Source organism: Callorhinus ursinus, unplaced genomic scaffold (genome assembly GCF_003265705.2).
Source record: "Callorhinus ursinus isolate GAN/ISIS: 27379988/994484 unplaced genomic scaffold, GSC_fseal_2.0 scaffold9, whole genome shotgun sequence".
In the NCBI taxonomy this organism is placed as follows: domain Eukaryota; kingdom Metazoa; phylum Chordata; class Mammalia; order Carnivora; family Otariidae; genus Callorhinus; species Callorhinus ursinus.
In genome coordinates this window covers 22242556-22256693 of record NW_027397071.1, presented here as the reverse complement: position 1 = coordinate 22256693, position 14138 = coordinate 22242556, and the positions used below count along the sequence as shown (strand labels likewise).

At 45.3% G+C, this 14138-nt stretch overlaps 1 pseudogene; it reads right to left on the bottom strand.

Moving 5' to 3' along the window:
- Window positions 1-1508: 1508 nt before the first annotated feature.
- LOC112824293 (KATNB1-like protein 1 pseudogene) lies at window positions 1509-2524 on the bottom strand (annotated as a pseudogene).
- Between the last annotated feature and the right edge of the window lie 11614 nt (window positions 2525-14138).

Sequence of the window (14138 nt, the reverse complement as noted above, 5' to 3'; positions counted from 1 at the left end):
GGCAGGGAGCTCCCAGGGAGGCAGGGTCCCTCTGGACCAGGGTGGGCTCAGCCTGTAGGAGGCAGGAAGTGGAGAGTGAGTGCCCACCTTACCCAAGGGAAGTTAAGCAGCTTGTGCCTGAGATGTTCTGATGAGACAGGGGTGCTGTCGGATCCTGGTCCATCCATGAGAGCTGTGTGACCTTGGACAAGGGACTTAACCCCCTGAGCCTTGGAATCTTCTAGATCTAGAAAACAGGGACACTAATACCCACCCCAGCCCTGTTGTAAGTAAGCCCTCTGTTTTAAGTTTTTCAAGTACACTTTTCTCTTTTCCAAGTAAGTTTTTTCCTGATCATGTAGAAAATTTGATGATAGCTATTTTGGAAAACACAGAAAAACATAAAAAAGAGAATAAAAATTGCCTAAGTTCCCAACACTCAGAAAGAATTATCATTAACATGCTGACATCTTGGTAGACTTTAACATAACACACACAGTCACACACAGACACACATATATCTCCTATCATTTTGTGATTGGGAATGTATTCGTTCTTTTTTCACTTAACATATTTTGAGCATTTTTTCACATCATTAAAAATTCCTAAAAACATTTTCAAAAGTTTCAAAATAATAGATTTTTTCAATCATTAATATTGTATAGAAATCTGTTTTTAATTATTTCATATTTTTCTGTTCTCCAATTTTGCAGATGGATTGATCAAAACACATGAATTTTTTTTTTAAAGAAAAGCTTAGTAAATTTACTTGAAGGAAGCTTAAATAATACAGGACTAAAAATACTAGAAATCTATATACAATAAAAATGGAATATAAATTAACCGACTTCATAGACATTTCCAGTTAGGCATCATCATCATACAAATATATTCATTTTTTTCTTTTCTATAGGGACAACACATTCATACATGACATCATAATTCTTGCAAGACAAAACAAACCAGACACTAAAAATATTCTCAACTTTTAAAAATTGTATGAACTAAGTTTCAACAACAACATTTGACCTAAACATAAACCCTTAGTTTAATTTCATGATTTATCGTGCCAGAAGCATGGCTGGTTTTAAGTTTTTAAAACAGATATTGCTATCATAACACATTGGCTTACTAATAACAAAGGCATTTTACATTCACAGTATCCGTGTGGACAAAAAAATTTTAATATTATTTGCTATGACCTTTTTAAACTTTCAAAGTCTTCTCAATGTGAGAAAATCTCTGCACACATTTCGGTGCCTTCTTCTGAAGCACAATCTTGACGATTGGTCTTTGTGGTTCCTAGGAACACGTCCTGTCTTGCTCTTTTTCACACAGTGTAAATTATATCCTTATGCAATATGCAGTATTGTATTAAGACCCAGTAGTTCTTCAACAATGTTACCAAATAACTATATGAATCAATCTCAAATGCTGCAAAAGTAACAATCTTCATAGGGCACTTTTCCTCGTGGAATCTGAAGCTATTCCTTTTGGATATTTTTCCACTTCGATGTGAAATAGATTGTTCAGATTTCTTTAGTGGTTTCTTGATGTGGCTTTTTTACAAGAAAAAAATGGTTTTGATTTCTTTCCCCATAGATCAAAATTTTCATTTGAGACATATTTCTGGAAGTCTCATAGTCCAGGGATGTTTCAGATAACAAATAGGAAGTCTCTGAATGCAGCTGTAATAAGTAAGCATTTTGCATCCTCAGCGACACTACCAGTATACCTTGAAACCAAAAGTAACGTGATTTCCCTATTCCCACAATCTACTTAATTCTTGTTTTAAAATCTGAATATTTCTATTTATAATTTCTGTTTTGGATGATTATTCTAACTACCACCTTTATGATGTTTGAAGCCCCATTAAACCAATTATCACATATTTTTCTAATTTGCTTCTAAGTAGTGATTTTACTAGAAGCAACAAGTCCACCAGTAGTCCAGTGAGATGTATTTTCTTTCCCGAAAGTTCTTGGTGAGTACAGGAAGGCTCTTATCATCACCAAATAAGCTACAAGTTCACCTGTGCTTCTCATTCTTTGGAAAGTCAAAGCTACATTCAGTCTCAAATTCCTGCTAAGTTTGAGGTTTCTCAGAGGAAAACACCCACTATATTTTGATGATGGGCTTCCTGCCGGTGAAGAATCACTGGAATTAACGAAATCTGTTGGATTCTCATGGGGTAATTTTTCGGGCAGGAGGCCGACACAAGCCAGTTCCTTTTCTCTGCCTTGTCCCAGACCCGACTTCTAGGAGACTGTTTTCTGTGACAAGGATTTGGAAAAGGATGAACTTTCATTCTTCTGCCATAGATCACCCATGTAGTTTATCTGGGCATTGTGTAGCTTGTCCTAACTGTTCTGTTTATGTAAGCAGCCAACCATTTTGGAAATCTCTTAACTTTCATCATGCTCTTATTAGAGAGATTAGACATTGTTTTTTGGTTTATTGGGGGTTTTTTTGTAACATCGATGGAGTGATCCTCAGTATTACTACAAAAGTTCCGTTTTTTGAATATTATGGGCTCAGATGCCATAATTTCTTAAATACTGGCTCCCCAACCCAGCCCTGGAGCTTATGAACGGCGCCCGGCACCCTAAAGCAACGCCTCGCTCCGGGCCAGGTCCCACTTCAGGGCAGCAAGCGGCAGGCGGGGACAGCCGCGGGCTACGCTGGCCCCGCCCCCCGCGGCTTCCCCCCCCCAACCGCCCCCCCTGCGGCTGGCCCCGCCCTTCTCAGGTCATAAACATCTGATGGAAGGGAAAGAGCTAAAGCAGATAACTTTTTCAAGGCAATACTGCCAATTTCCTGCCCATAGAAGTTGCACCAATTTACCTTTTACCAACAGCGGCTAAAAGGAAAGATATGAGAACCTTTGTGACTTCCTCATGCCTCTTATTCTTATTTGCTGTTATAGCGATTAACAGTAAAACCCATAAAAGACAAGAAAGTTGTAAAAGATGTCAGAGAACCACAAAGGGGACATAGAAAATGACAGCAGGAAATTGATACGTTAAAAGCTTTAAAAAGTCCCCAGGGATAGAAGAAAAGTAGATGGGGAAGGGCTCAGATGGAGGTGTTCACTCCTGAGCTACACAAAGCCTCCCTGGGCAGGATGGCGCCTCGACTTCTCTTGCCCTGATGTCTGAGTACAGTGCCGGACGCTCAGCAGGGCTCGCTCACGTGGGCCTGGGGGAGAATCTAAAAGTGGATTTAAAAGTGGCCGCCTGCAAGAGGAAGGGATAGGGGACAGTGGAATCCTGGGGCCTGGTCAGCTCCAGGCACAACTAGGAACGGGTGTCAGGTGGAAGAGACCTAAAGGCCTTCAGATAAGCAGCTCTAAACAACCTTGGGCTCATTCTCAACAAAGAATAGAAAGGAGGGCATCATCCAGGCTTTTTGGGTCATGGAACCTAATCAACTTTCCATCAAGTCATCAACGAGGTTTTCCCCAGCACCCATTTAATTCCTAGCCCTTGGGCTGGGCCCTGCAGGGCTGCAGATGAGGTGCAAGCTGTATGTGCTTAGGAGGGGCCTGTGGTCTTGGCGGGGAGGCCAGAGCAGTGGGCCCAGGAAAGCACCACAATCCACGCAAGACTGTGGAATGTCAGACTGTGCCCAGGGTGCGAGATGGTGCAGTGGAGCCCTGAGAACAGCTCCAGCTCCAGCACTTTCAACCAGGCCGACTTTTGTAGCTGGCTCTCTAGCTGCAAAAGCGGATCTTCAGGTTTACTTGCCCCTGGCAGGGAGGGGCTGGGGACTCATCCAAGTATGTCTCCTGAGAGTCCCTAGGATCAGACAAAAACCCAAAACCCAGCCCTGCTGCAAGGGTCTGTCAACATCCTCATAATTGGGTATGTGAAGTGCTGACATATTTACCCTGCTTAATCACCGCCCCATCCCTCAGAGGAAAACTGATTTCAGGCACTTGAGGACAGAGAAATAGCAGTGACCTTTCTGCAGGACTGATGATAACTCGCTCCTTATAAGGAGCAGACAAGAGCCCCACACTCATGGCTCAGGAATGTGTGTCTCCGTGTGTGTTCCTTCTAACCTTGCCTGGCAGTGGGCCTCCACACCTGAGCCCAGCATTTCCAGGACAGCAAAATGTAGCGGGCTCCCCTTCTCCCTCAGCCAAGGGAGTATTGATTGCTGCAGATAATCCTAACAGTATAAAGTTTCCCAAACAGCACTGTAATTGGATTAAATTCAACCAAGGACCTGTTAAAAGGGAAAAAAAAAATGTTTTCTATTATTTGAGAAACAAACTAACAGCTATATAAACCCCTGCCTTGTAGTGGATCATTATATAACCCCTAACTTTAAAAAAAAAAAAAAAAAAAAAAAAGGTCAAAATTCACAGTGATCCAAAGCCAAACGTCCCTCCAGGAGCTAACAGCAATAAGCCCGCAGTAATTTTAGCTATTCTTTACTTTCTGCTGCATCAGACACTTCACTTATGATCTGTTTGTTCCTATAGTAACCCAGTAATCGTGCCCATTTTAGATAAGGCTACTGAAGTTCAAGGAGAGGTTAAGTCACTTGCCTGAGTTCACCTGGCTAGCACGTGGAAACAGAGATTCGAGCCCAAGTATTTCTGACTCCAAAGCCAACAGCGTTCTTTCAGTGAGACCCACAAACCCCTGCATGACTCTCCTACTTGCCCACGATGAACAGGGTCCCTTCTGGGCTGTGCAGGGTGAAAAATGAAGATAGCCCCTCAGACTTGTCCTGTTCCTCATGAGGACTTCCAGATTTTCAAGAATAAAAGAATGTTGGACTTCCTCTGAAACCGTTTTTCCTTCCAATCTTGGGTTCCTTGGAAAAACATGGAACCAGAAAGACAAATCGCTGAGTGCTCTCTCTGCTCAACATTGGAGGAGCCCAGCCAGCGGGGCAGCCTGAGGTCTTCTTATGAAATGCTTTATGGCTGAACTGCCCTGTCCCTTTCCTCTGGCTGCCACTACCACCCAGCCAGGCTGTGTGCTTCTGGCTCCTGGAACTAGTCAGTTGAGTCAGACATACCCCCATATTCCATGCACTTGCCCAGACATTCCGACACCTCGACCCATTCTTCATTCAAACACACATTCATTATTCATGCAAACAAATATTTTGTACTCATTACATGTGCAAGGCACAGTCCTAAGGTCCTGGGTGGGGGGGTTGGGGGGGGCGGTGGTTAAGACAGAGATGGTCTCTGCCCTCTGGGAGCTGACATTCAGGAATGAGGAATAAATAACCAACTAGTTAATTGTTTGACTATAATGATATAAGTCCTGCGAGAATTGCTGAGTTGTTAGGAGCGTGCAGAATTGGGGCAAGGATGGAGGTCCAACTAGGACTGAAGGACCAGGGAAAGTCTCCCCAGGAAGAAGACAAGATGGCTGCATGCACCGAAGGAGGGGTCAGTGGTACAGTGTGAGGCCAGAGGGATAAGCAAGGTCTGATCCTGAGGGCCCTTCATAGGTCTGGGCTTTATCTTTGAAATGATGAGACTCCTTTGTAGGGTTTAGGTGGTGACTGATATGTGTGTGTAAATCAGGGAAGAAAAGAATGATGTGTATGCCAACAAATTCTAGATCTTTTGGCTTTTGGTCCCTCTGAAGCAGTGAATATATAGTGACTTAAAGGCTGTCCCTCAGAGGGGGCATAGTAAATGTTTGTTCTTGACAATGGTGATTTAAGCTCAAGAAGTGAAAGTGTTCCCCCACCCCTGCCAGCAGTCTGAATCTGGAATGCTCTTCCCTGCCTAGCCAAACTCAGAGGTGGGCCCCTTGAGGCCCATTCAGAAAGGGGGATTTGGGGGCAGGGAGTAGGGGAGAGGTAAGGCAAAGAGTAGAGTGGTGCTGGGATCTGACCCCTTGGTCAGGATTTTCTTTTCCTGGGGCCCATCGAGGGACCTCCAGTCAGCCTTCTCAGAGTCTGACCTGACATGTCTCTACTGAAGACTGAGGCCTTTGGTTCTTGAGCCTTTTTCCATGGCAACGATGAAGGCCTTGCCCCAGAGGACCCATTGAATTCTCCTCTCTCCCTACCCTCCTGGGACCTAAGTGCCTGGAAGGAGGCACGCCGTGCCGACTGACTCCCTAGGAGGAATGTTTATGGTGGAAACTCAGAGCTAGCTGGGGCCTAGGGAGCGCATGGAAAGGGAAGCTTGGGACATCAAGAAGGACTTTTTGATCAGTCACGTGGTGGGAAGGCAGCACGGCCAAAATACCTCTTAGGACTGCTGCATGACCCCGCCAAGAGACAGTTCTGCCGTTGAAAGCTCGACTTGCCCAGAACTGAGGAAGATCGAAACACACACAGACACACACTCCCTTGGCTTCTTAGTGAAGGGAATGTTAACCTTTCTTTAAAGTGTTGTTCTTAAAATTATATTGGGAGACCACATTTTTTTTTTTAACTTCTGAGAATATGTCTCCACGTCTCAATAAAATGCGATTAAAATAAAAAAACTTCCTCTAAACATGACTAAATTTAGTGTCACTGACCAAAACACATGCCAACTTGCAACATTAGCAACCTCGCCGCAATGCCTGTTCCGCCAAGCCCTTTTCCTAGTATTTTGTGCGTTACCACACATCTGAAAATTTTCCATGGCACTTGTCCCCTCCAGAAAGGTGCTGGGAGTGAGTTCCCAGGCAGTGTGGCTCACATGAGCCCATGGGCAGCTTGCAGGGCTGCTATCTCGCGATGAAAAGAATGTGAGAGAAAAGAGATAAGGTCTGATATGGAAAAAAAAAAAAAGTGGGAATTTCTAAACCAAATGTTGTCAGTTCTGCTTCGCAGCCATCAAGAGTGGATAACCAATTAGCAAAAGGCCAAATACACGTGTGTGGCATTGCCCGGGGCAGTGGCCAGATCCAAGAGCATCGTGTCTCCAGATGGCCTCCAGCTCTGTGGCTTCCAAGCCAAGCCATTGGACAGTCTTTGCCCGGTGCTGCGGCTCTGATCCCAGCCGAGGAGGAAACGTTTCCTTGCTCTCCAGCTTGAGATAGTGGCTTGTGCCTTGGCTGGGGTGTCAGGAAACTATTCTAGAAACGGCCAAGCTCTGCTTGTTATCGGCTGTGGGCTTTGGCCCGGTCTTTTATCCCAGGGGTGTCTTTATTTCTCTATCTCTAAAACGACGGCAACAACTCAACAATGTTTGACTGAGGACAGACTGTGTGTCAGGCTAAAATGGGTATGAGTTAGGATATCGCCATTCAATGATAGTGAAGTCGTGGATGGAAGACATTGAGTAAGTGCCGCGTGTGAGGTGACTCCGAATAGTAGAGCATCCCCATTTACCCAGTGAACGTTGAAGAGAGGACTTTGTTGATGTGAATATAAAAATGTGTCAGGATAGAAATGAAAGAGAAAAACTGCATGTAATAGTTAATAGTTAATATCTTTTAATTACTTGTACATACTTAAAATCACATATGCTATTTGTTAATTTAGAAACACTGATTAACATGTTAATAGTTTAAGTGGGGTGCCTGGGTGACTCAGTTGGTTAAGTGTCTGCCTCGGGTTCAAGTCATAATCCCAAGGTCCTGGGATGGAGCCCGGCATCGGGGCTGCTTCTCCCTCTGTCCCTCCCCTGCTCTTTAAAAAAAAAAAAAAAAAAATCCTTTTTTTAAAAAATTTAAACTCAGTTAGCCAACACATAGTACATCATTAGTTTTTGGTGTAGTGTTCACTATTCCTGATTACTATGTTAATAGTTTAAGTGATATATTTAAAAATCACATCATGTTTGTGATACAGACATATGGCCTTTACCCCCTCACAATGCAATCCATTTAATCAAACTCTTCCAACATGCCTTATGCTTTGGTGTCTCAGTCTTCAAACCAGCCTTCAGAGCTCATCAGCTGCAGATCCATCCAGGTTCCTTGACCTTCAGCACTTTTTGAATCTAGGACTGATGTTGTCATTGGAAAATTTACTCTAAGTTACAGTAATCGTTATTTGTGATTTCATACGGTAACCACTTACTTTTAAAAGATAGTATGTGGTAATATTGATTTTTAACATGATCTTTATATGGTTTGTTCACTGTGGCCTCCAACGTTCAACAGTTGAGGGGGCAGATCCCCAGGAATAAGGGCCAAATGTGTGTCATATTTCTCTTTCCCCTACTCTACCATATTGCTAGGAGTCGACCACAGGATCCCACATCAGCATCGCTTTAGAGGGCTTAAGACTAATACGTCTTCATTTTGTTGTTCAAAATAAAGCGATTGAAGAAGTACCCTGTATGCTATAAAGAAAGATTCTCTAGCAGGTGCCTCTGAGGTATAAATTCAGAGGGAAGAGGCATGATCATATTTGGCATTTGCAGTGAAAGTTAGAGGGTATTCAAAGTCCCAGCTGCCATCCTCCTGACAAGACAGTAACAACATATCCTTGCCTTCCATTCAGTTGAGACAGATTAGAGTTTTCCCAAAGGAATCTTACCAAGAACCAAAGGAAATCACAGACTGTGGTTGCAGAGGCCCTCCGGGGGTCTCGGTGTTACTGCTCCTTTCTGCATTCTGCTGACTGCAGGCGGCGTTCTGTGCTCTTCTCAGCTTTGCTCCCTTCTACAGCAGTCGCTGTGGGATGGGGGTGGGGGTGGGGATGATCATACAAAGCCACCGGGATTTGGAGGAAGGCGAACGGACTTCAAACCAACAGCTGGCTTTCAGGCTTTGGGTGCCTCACTTCACCTGTCCAAGCCTTGGTTTCTTCATCTCTAGAGTGGAGATACATCTCTTAGAGAATCTTTGAAGATTCTCTCTGAAGACTAAGTGGGATTGCACATCCAAGATACTCCACCCAGGAGCAGTCTTTGCTGAGGGAAGAGTTGCTGGACCCGTCAGCAACTATCAAGTCCCTTCTGTTCCCTGCGTATTCCCTGGGTGGACAGTGAGTGCACAGGGAGAGATGGCTCACTTCCTCTTTTCTAGGGATAGCCTAGCAAGACAGTAGTCATAGCAACTACTCGGAACAACCCCATCACCTTTTTTCCAGGGAAGTTAAAGTTTTGTTTGATTTTTACTAAAAGAAATACCTTCATCAGGGGTGACCTCCAGGTGTTGGGTTAGCTTCTTTGATGAGTATCTGATCTGGAAAGAGCACCTGTCACCATGGTCCAAGGTTACTCCTTGATCTTTGGAGATGAAGCCAGCATGTAATTCTTCCTACCTGCACAGGGAATGTTTCCCCAGGCAGAGGAAGGAGGAGGGCCTCATCAGGCCACCTTTGCCTCCTGAACCAGCTGCACACATTTCACAGGGCCTAAGAAGTCTTAGCTCTTCTAGGGCCTGAAGAAAAGCAGCGTCCCTCCCCTTCTGTGCTCTACCTTCAATGGGGCCCAGCAAAGCACAACAAAAATTAGTTTAACTCTCTCTTAGAGGGGCCTATCTTTGTTGAAGAGCAAACCTTGATAAATATCTAAAGATAGAAAGTGAGATCCTGAATCATGCCTTAGCTGAAGACAGGCACATCAAAAATTATTTAATAATTGAATCTTAATGTTTAATTAATCTAATAATTGAATCTTTGTGAATTAGGATTTAACAGGACCTTGGGGGTGGAGGAGAGCAGAAGTTTAGTTGTGGAGGGGCTGCGAGAAAAGATGACAAACTACATGGTTGGTGGGACAACACACTGCTAAGAACAAGGCAGTCCACTTGACAACTTGTGATCATTTGTTCTGCTGTGACGTGACCCTGGCACAGCTGCCTCGCCCCTCCAGGAAAACCAGTTTCACGGGCATTCACACAGGTTTGGTGGAAGTCCAAGGAAAGGGCCGAGCTCCACACATGCGTTGCCTTGGTGTGAAACCAGACCAGCATCTACAGAACAGGAAGCAGAGTTAGAAACTGAATTCACTGGGGACAGGAACTCCGAGCCAAGGCTGATTATGAACAAGCCTCCTTAGAATCTGCAGATGTCTGAGGGGGTGATTTGTATTTTTGATGAGTCTATGAATTGCTATATGAGTCCAGCCTGGCGTGTCTTAAGGGACAAGGTGGGATTCTCCTGGTGTCGTGCGCATGGCACATCCTGGACCAATGTGGCCAGTTTGTCCCAGCATCGTTGGGCCAGCATTGCCAGGATCTCAGGGGGGTGTGCCCCTAAAGCAGTGAGCTCTGTAGTGTATCATCTTGGAGATAACCACCCTCTCCCTAGCCTGTCTCTCTCCCAGAGCAGATTCAGGGCCAGCAGGCAGGATTCTTCAGCGACCCCTCCTTCCTTTGTTCTGGGCCTCCAGCCTTCATCAGGCTTCCATCTATCGTGTCCCTCTGAGATGGAAGTGGGCAGGTGATGGCCCTCACTGCCATCTGCAGAGGGTGTCCAGATACCTCCCCTCCACCTTCAAGATATACAGAAAGAGTTCTTTAAGAGAAGTTTAACTGCAAGTCGCAGTATCAGAGGGAGGCTCTTTCTATGAATCACAGCGTTCTCCCCAACCCAACCCTGACTCCCGTGTTCCAGGGACAAGCTAGCCAAAAGAAGCATGTGGGACATCTTTAGGGTGTTTACTTCTCTCCTCTGCCAGACACAGCATTATCTGGGCTCTCTGTATCACCCAGATGTCTGATTCCCAGCCAGGGTCTCTCCCTTCTCGACATAGTATAGGTTTCTGGAAGTTGCTATGTTGACCATGGAACCCCTTGGCCTTAGACCTGACATTTCTCCCTTCCAACTTCTCCTCCTTATCAGCTGCTTCCTTGGTGAATATTTAATAGTGAAGAGCCAGGGCCCCACAGGCTCACATTTGTCTTGTCTCTCAAAGTCTCAGCAGACTCCCTGGCTGAGGCTTTGCCCTTATTGGGATCCTGTAAGATTTCTGCCACCTAGGTCTTCTGACCTGCCCCACTCCCCCTTCTTCCTGGGCACATTCCTCCATCCCCTGCTTCACCCTGCCAGGATGCTTCTTTTTTTTTTTTTAAGGATTTTTTTTTTAAGATTTTATTTATTTATTCATGAGAGAGAGAGAGAGAGAGAGGCAGAGAGAGAGAAAGTCAGAGGGAGAAGCAGGCTCCCCGCTGAGCAGGGAGCCCGATGCGGAACTCGATTCCAGGACTCCAGCATCATGACCTGAGCCGAAGGCAGACGCTTCACCATCTGAGCCACCCAGGCGCCCCTGCCAGGATGCTTCTTGGCAGAACCATTGGCTTGAACTATTGCTGGACCTCTGGAAACATGAAGACAAACATATTGAGAAAATCCTAGGTTTTAACTTAGCCCTCTCCCCACCAACCAACTTGCTCTGCTCCCTCCATGCCCAGTGGCTGGGGCATTTGTAAAGTTTCCCCAGAGCCTGGTCATGGTCTCTGACACATCTTTCTGCCCCTTAGGAAACTCCCCCCCCGACTACCTTTTAGATTCTGTAGAATTCACTATGGTCTTCCTATTTTGAATAATACTAGCTAAAATTTATTTAGCACATTATATGTACGAGGCACTATACTAACCACTTTACATTCATTGTCTCATTCAGTTCTTACAGCAAGCCTGTAGGATAAGAGTTATTATTATTCCCTCATTTTGGCAGGACCATTGGCTTGAACTGTTGCTGGACCTCTGGGAACATGAAGACAAACATACTGAGAAAACCCTAGGTTTTAACTTTTACAGAGGAGGGAACTGAGGCACTAAAAGGCTTTCCTACATGGCCAGAAAGGGCCAGAATCATGGTTAAAACACAGCTAACTCCACAGTCTGTGCTCTTTACATCTATATTATCCAGCATCTTACTGGGCCTTATTATGTCTGTCAGTATTTCCTTAACTAAAGAAAAGAACTACTGACTTCCTGCCTGCCCAGTGAGGACATGAGTATCTGTGGCTGATTGTCCTTAGCCTGGCATATGTAATGTATATCAAGTAGTGTTTGGTGGATGGATGGATGATGGTTGGTTGGGTGGAAGGGTAGCGGATGATGGGGGGGTGGTTGGATGGATAGGTGGGTGGATAGGTGGACTGCCATGTGATCTAAGATCTTTTGTGCAGAAGAACATTTTGGAACACAAGGAATGCAGATAATCCAGAGCTGCACCCTCTCTGGCTGTTTTGTTGCTTTTTTCTCCAAATCCTGCATGCTCTTCTGTTTGTAGGAAGAGGACTTTCTCTAGGTACCTAACCCCACAGAATAAATAGGGCAGCTATATTCCTAATAACAGTTACTCCCGCCTGTATTTATTTTCTTAGACGCTTCATGCTAGCTTTGGAATTCAAAACAGATTTGCACAGGGAGGCTCAGTTTTTAGTAAAACTAGTTGTTCTCTGATCCTCGTGGGGGCCAGTGGCCCAGACCTGAGTCAGGAGCATCAGGCTGTGGGATTTGTTGTTTATGTCTGGAAGTCTGAGGCACCCCTGTTGTGCAGAACATAGGGAAATACACGTGTCCCAACACAGTGCTCCAAAACAGAGGCTAGGACTGGGTATGGCCCTTCCTTTTAACCCAGACCAAGCTCACGGAAAAGGTGAGCTTGCAGGATGAGAATAAACTTGCCTTCTGGCCCTCTTCCCCCTTTGCTTCCAAGTTCCCACCTACCTTCATTCCAACCTCCCTACAACTCTCAGACCTCTCTTCTTGTTCTGTTGGTTCTGCACGACAAACCCACTCTTGCTCAAGTATTAGTGAGTTACTACTTTCCTTTCCTGTTAGAAAGAAGTTCTTCAGTAAAAGTCAAGTTAAACTCAAAAGAAGAGTTGCTCAAATTACACCAAGCAGGTGATATCCACTGAGCCTCTCATTCAGGCTAGCCTGTTCATTTGTGATTTAGTTGTATGCATTCTTGTATTAACATTAAGCCAAATGGGTCTGGAGAACAACTCAAGGCCAATTCTTTTTCTCATTGACTCTGGTATCTCTAGAGAGGCTCTTCCTGACCTACTCAGAACCAGGATTTAGGGCACAAATATGCTAATTGCTCTCACCAACCAGGACCCCCAGCCCATGTCTCACTCCCAGGTCTGTCACCTCCCAGAAATGGTCTGCCCTGCCCCTTACTACGGTCTTTCTGCCCCTTCAGGGTGACCAAGAGGCTCTGGCCACGAGGTCTGAGCTGCCATGTGCCTCTGGCAGGACCTGACGTTCATCTTCAGGTACTTATGGTACAGGAGGGTAGAGTTACCTCCACAGGAAAGTTTTCAAGATGTTGACTAATACCTGCGTTTTGGCCTGGGCATTAAAAAAAAAAAAAAAAAAAAAAAAAGGAGGGCGTCTGGGTGGCTCAGTCAGTTAGGCATCTGCCTTCAGCTCCGGTCATGGTCTCAGGGTCCTGGATCAGGCTCCCTGCTCAGCGTGGAGTCTGCTTCTACCTCTCCCTCTGCTGCTCCCCCTGCTTGTGCTCTCCCTCTTTCTCTCTCTCTCTCTCTCTCTCAAATAAATAAATAAAATCTTAAAAAAAAAAAAGGAAAGTTATATTTGCCCATCTTTGGTCTCACTCTAAGCTTTTCCGTAAACTCTATGTGCCCAGCTCTAATCTTTTTGTCTGATTATAAGCTAAGATTACAAGTAAACTCTGTGAACTCTCTGCATGAAAAGTTAAATAGTAAGTAATGAAGTAAGTTCTTTCCCTAGTGCTCCAAATCATTTTTGTCATTGAAATGACAATGAGGGATTTAGTTGTCATATCCAATCAGCCTATTTAATGTGAAAGTGAATCAAGTTTTTATGCCCCATGAACTGTGAACAAAACTGCCCAGTACAGGTGTGTCCCAGTTCCTGGCAATCCTTCATGCTGGTGTCCTGAGCTTCTTTTTAATTAAGGTGGGAAAAGGATGGGAAGGAGGGAGGATGTGCTCCTCGCAGGGAGAAACCCATCAGTGCGGTGCCTACGTGAAGACCGGACAAAGGCGTCCTGTCTCCCGGGTGGGGTACAGTGTCTCCCAGTCCCAGGGCTCAGCAAGCAGAGGGCAGGCAGGTTCCACCCCACCTCGGCCCCTCAGCCCGTGGTGTGTGAGGCAGCCTCAGCCCCTGGCCGCACAGCTTTGGGAGAGGGTCTCTGTCCTGCTCTGGAGAACATTATTGATGCCTTAGCTCTTGGAATGCCTGCTCTAGCTTTGCCCACCAGAGACCTGAGGACAGTGATCAGTGACAGAGCAGTGAGGGTGACAGAGCTCCCAGGCTGGCCAAAGGCTGTGTTACCCCTGCTTATT